The sequence below is a fragment of the Oncorhynchus masou genome, chromosome 28 (assembly GCF_036934945.1).
Source record: "Oncorhynchus masou masou isolate Uvic2021 chromosome 28, UVic_Omas_1.1, whole genome shotgun sequence".
In the NCBI taxonomy this organism is placed as follows: Eukaryota; Metazoa; Chordata; class Actinopteri; order Salmoniformes; family Salmonidae; genus Oncorhynchus; species Oncorhynchus masou.
In genome coordinates this window covers 10,992,348-10,997,806 of record NC_088239.1, presented here as the reverse complement: position 1 = coordinate 10,997,806, position 5,459 = coordinate 10,992,348, and the positions used below count along the sequence as shown (strand labels likewise).

Genomic DNA, 5,459 nt, shown 5'->3' with positions numbered 1-5,459 from the left:
CCCGTCAGGGCTGGCCATCTCCTCCCCACCCCCCATGTAGGCCACCACACCACTGCCAGAGGGCTGCTGAGTTGGGGCAGAGTGAGATGGCATCAACCGTGCTCTGGCAGGGAGGGGGCCAGGGGTAGAGGCAGTAGCGGAGGTGGAGGTAGGGGTGGAAGGGGTGACATGGGTATTAATGGAGCTTCGTACTCCTCCTCCTCCTCCTTCTCCACTACTAGTGCTACTGCTAGTAGCACTTCCTACTCCCCCTCCCCCGTTTCCTGCCCCCTCCTCCTCTGCGTCTGCGATGATGTCACCGCACCCCGTCAGTGAATCGAAGCTCTTGAGTGAAGTGGCGTCAGTGAAGAGGACCGAACGGTCCCCTGAGGGTTCGGAGTGGAGGTCACACTGATCCAGAGGGTGGGTGGCCGTTACAGAGGAAATTGACGTTTTGGGTTTTGAGTGGAAGAAGGTGCGGAGAGGGGAGGGGGATGGCGTATAGAGCGATTCTGATAGGTTTGTCAAGGTGATTGATTGCGTAAGTGGTGTCGTGGCGTTGTTGGAGGGAGAGGTTCCTGCCGATTCTGTGGTTTTCTCAGCCTCCGGGCTACCATGATCCTCCAGGGGCGGGCGGGGCTGGGGTTCGAGGGTCAGAGTGATGTCTTTCACTTCTTCTGTTAGAATCACTTCCCCCTCTCTCACCTCCGCTACCTCCCCCTCTCCCGCCATCACGTTCTCCTTCCGCCGCCATTTCATACTACTGAAGAAGCCTTTTAAACCCCTACCCCTTCTCCCAAACCCTGTATTCTCATTGACTCTCACACTTCCTCGTCTGAGCAGCGAAAAGAAGCTCAGTGATTTGCTGAGAGACCTCACCTGTCCCGCCTCTGATATTCCGGACTCCTCCCCTCTCTGTCCGTCTGGTTCCAAGCTCGTTAGTCCGCCATGCGTTTTACTCCTGACGAGCTCGTTAGTAGCCCCCACAGAATTCACATTCACAGAATTCCCGTTCCTGTTGACCCCTTTGTTCCTGAAAGAGAAGAATCCGGCCATTCCGGAGCGTCGTTTTCCGAACAGCTTGAAGGCTGCTTTGTTGATCTTCCCTGGTGGCTGGGGATCGCATGGAGGAGGCTCAACGCATTCTGACTGAACCTCCATCTTCTAGCTATCACTCTATCACTCTTTTGCTCTGGCTGTCTCCCTCTGTCTCTCTCACACTCCCTGTCTCTCTCACTCTCTCTCTGTCGTGCAGCTTGGTGTTCTCTCACTTCCTCACTGGTTCTGTCTGATGCTTGCCTGTTGGTTTTCCCTCCCTCTCCCTCTCTCTTTTTTTCTCACACACACAAGGTGCTGCCCCTGACTGTATCCATGACAACTGGTTGCGCTAAGCAGCTTTCGTCAGCGTTTGGCGGATTGCCCATGCCTCTCTCTCTCTCTCCATTTCCATCCCACAGGCACTATGGATCCCTCTCTTCTTTTCTCTTCTTTATTTATCTATGTTCACACCCCAGATGTAATACTCCCATCACAGTGAGACAGAGAGAGAGAGAGAGAGAGATTGTCTTGTGCTGCACTGCTGTATGTGGTTGTGTGTTTATGGTTGTGTGTAGGGTTTTGTGAGAGATTTCAAAGGTACGAAACAAATGAGCTTGTTTTTGCTTATGAATGTGTGACTGATACAGTACTTACACGATAATGTGTGTGTGTGTGTGTTCAGATTTAAAGCTTTAAGTAAACAAAACTAAGCCTCTCAAATCCCACTTAGATGAGAGGATTCGGTTGTGTAGTTTTTTTCAATGTGTGTGCGTGTGTGTGTGTGTGAGATGTAGGATTTGAGCAGATCTGCTGATCAGCGGTATCTAGAGGATAAAGTAGATTTAGAGAAATATTCCAGCCTAGCTAATGTTCACACACACACACACACACACACACACACACACACACACGTGCATAGCATATTACCCAATGCTCTCTCAACAAATGTCTGTTTCTTCCACTCATTCTGTTTCATTCTCTCACTTCAACAATGTGTTTCTTCCACAGATTCTAAGTATTTTTCTATTCCTCCCCATCTCCCCGGGTGCCGAAGACGTGGGTGTTGATTAAGGCAGCCCCCCCCGCACCTCTCTGATTCAGAGGGGTTGGGTTAAATACGGAAGACACATTTCAGTTGAATGCATTCAGTTGTACAACTGACTAGGTATCCCCCTTTCCCTTCCCCTAAGCACCTGACCTACTTTCAGCGTCTCTCTCTTCCCTTCTCCATCCTCTCCTCTCTTCTTTCCTTCTTCTTTGAGGCACAGGACACCTTTTCCACCTCATTGCTATCAAACAATGTCTGGATTCACACACACACGCACGCACACACGCACGAGGGCTTCTGCATAGTGGAGCGTTGAGAAAGAACTTATGCTCTTTCCCAACCAACTCTGACAGACAGAGCTGACCAAGGCCTGCCTGGAGAGCATGTTACCAGGTCAAGTCGTCTGTCTGCCTGGAGGCCATGCTACCAGGTCAAGTCGTCTGTCTGCCTGCCTGGAGGCCATGTTACCAGGTCAAGTCGTCTGTCTGCCTGCCTGGAGGCCATGTTACCAGGTCAAGTCGTCTGTCTGCCTGGAGGCCATGTTACCAGGTCAAGTTGTCTGTCTGCCTGGAGGCCATGTTACCAGGTCAAGTTGTCTGTCTGCCTGGAGGCCATGTTACCAGGTTAAGTTGTCTGTCTGCCTGGAGGTCATGTTACCAGGTCAAGTCTCCACTGGTCCCAGGGGCCCAAGGGAAATCAAGGAGGGCCTAGTCCTATAATGACAGTGATCAGGGGTCTGTTAACCTAGTCCTATAGTGATCAGGGGTCTGTTAACCTAGTCCTAGTGATCAGGGGTCTGTTAACCTAGTCCTATAGTGATCAGGGGTCTGTTAACCTAGTCCTATAGTGATCAGGGGTCTGTTAACCTAGTCCTATAGTGATCAGGGGTCTGTTAACCTAGTCCTATAGTGATACTAGTCAGGGGTCTGTTAACCTAGTCCTACAGTGATCAGGGGTCTGTTAACCTAGTCCTATAGTGATCAGGGGTCTGTTAACCTAGTCCTAGTGATCAGGGGTCTGTTAACCTAGTCCTACAGTGATCAGGGGTCTGTTAACCTAGTCCTATAGTGATCAGGGGTCTGTTAACCTAGTCCTATAGTGATCAGGGGTCTGTTAACCTAGTCCTATAGTGATCAGGGGTCTGTTAACCTAGTCCTATAGTGATACTAGTCAGGGGTCTGTTAACCTAGTCCTACAGTGATCAGGGGTCTGTTAACCTAGTCCTACAGTGATCAGGGGTCTATTAACCTAGTCCTACAGTGATCAGGGGTCTGTTAACCTAGTCCTATAGTGATCAGGGATCTGTTAACCTAGTCCTATAGTGATCTGGGATCTGTTAACCTAGTCCTATAGTGATCAGGGATCTGTTAACCTAGTCCTATAGTGATCAGGGATCTGTTAACCTAGTCCTATAGTGATCAGGGATCTGTTAACCTAGTCCTATAGTGATCAGGGATCTGTTAACCTAGTCCTAGTGATCAGGGGTCTGTTAACCTAGTCCTATAGTGATCAGGGGTCTGTTAACCTAGTCCTATAGTGATACTAGTCAGGGGTCTGTTAACCTAGTCCTACAGTGATCAGGGGTCTGTTAACCTAGTCCTATAGTGATCAGGGGTCTGTTAACCTAGTCCTATAGTGATCAGGGGTCTGTTAACCTAGTCCTAGTGATCAGGGGTCTGTTAACCTTGTCCTATAGTGATCAGGGATCTGTTAACCTAGTCCTATAGTGATCAGGGGTCTGTTAACCTAGTCCTAGTGATCAGGGGTCTGTTAACCTTGTCCTATAGTGATCAGGGGTCTGTTAACCTAGTCCTAGTGATCAGGGGTCTGTTAACCTAGTCCTATAGTGATCAGGGATCTGTTAACCTAGTCCTATAGTGATCAGGGGTCTGTTAACCTAGTCCTACAGTGATCAGGGATCTGTTAACCTAGTCCTATAGTGATCAGGGATCTGTTAACCTAGTCCTATAGTGATCAGGGATCTGTTAACCTAGTCCTATAGTGATACTAGTCAGGGGTCTGTTAACCTAGTCCTATAGTGATCAGGGGTCTGTTAACCTAGTCCTACAGTGATCAGGGGTCTGTTAACCTAGTCCTACAGTGATCAGGGGTCTGTTAACCTAGTCCTATAGTGATCAGGGGTCTGTTAACCTAGTCCTATAGTGATCAGGGGTCTGTTAACCTAGTCCTATAGTGATCAGGGATCTGTTAACCTAGTCCTATAGTGATCAGGGATCTGTTAACCTAGTCCTATAGTGATACTAGTCAGGGGTCTGTTAACCTAGTCCTATAGTGATCAGGGGTCTGTTAACCTAGTCCTACAGTGATCAGGGGTCTGTTAACCTAGTCCTACAGTGATCAGGGGTCTGTTAACCTAGTCCTATAGTGATCAGGGGTCTGTTAACCTAGTCCTAGTGATCAGGGGTCAGTTAACCTAGTCCTATAGTGATCAGGGGTCAGTTAACCTAGTCCTATAGTGATACTAGTCAGGGGTCTGTTAACCTAGTCCTATAGTGATCAGGGGTCTGTTAACCTAGTCCTATAGTGATCAGGGATCTGTTAACCTAGTCCTATAGTGATACTAGTCAGGGGTCTGTTAACCTAGTCCTATAGTGATCAGGGATCTGTTAACCTAGTCCTACAGTGACAGTCAGGGATCTGCTAAGAGGTCAGATGCACTATAATGACGGTCTTATTGACTGCGGTCACCACGGGGTGTTATAGTGACCACCTGCTGGATGTCAGAGAACGGTGGCTGTTTTCATTCATTTAACATGGTCTGAAAACTGTCTAGAACTGTCTGAAAAATCTTGATGTGTCTCTCCTCTTAGAAACTGGTACCGATTGGTCAATAACTCTGATTGTATGTAGAAAGTCTGTCAAATCGGTCGCACGCACACAGCCTCCTTGCTCTCTTGCTGACCCCTCTAGTGTTCCATGACCCCAGAGTTACCATGGCAATGACTTCAAAATGGGGTCATGACCTCATCCAGTCAGAGAGGTAACCAATTGGATTATCCGATCAATGCAAGAGAACCAGTGGGATTCATCTCATCACTGCCATGTCCGTGGCTGAATGTTGGACCTGATGCAGCCAGCTCGACGTTCAGAATCCATCCTCATTCAGATTAAAGAGGAATCATGCCATCCACATGTTAAAACAGGGTTATCCAAAGTTGATCTGGCTTTGACAGAGGATGGAAGAGTTTTAGGACTAAAATCTGTACCTGGCTGCGGTCCCATTGGGAGGATCTCAATATTGAGAACATTAAATATGGGATGTTCACAAGGACTCAGATCGGATGGTTTAAACACCAAGAGAGCAGACAGTCTGATGTTTGGAAGGGGGCATACAGTGCTTTAGTTACTGACTTGAATAATACATAGAACAAGC

The 5,459-nt window shown here is 48.3% G+C and overlaps 1 pseudogene; it reads right to left on the bottom strand.

Moving 5' to 3' along the window:
- LOC135517158 (APC membrane recruitment protein 2-like) overlaps nt 1–1,771 on the bottom strand; it is a 5,645-nt pseudogene extending 3,874 nt beyond the window's left edge.
- Nucleotides 1,772–5,459: the final 3,688 nt, after the last annotated feature.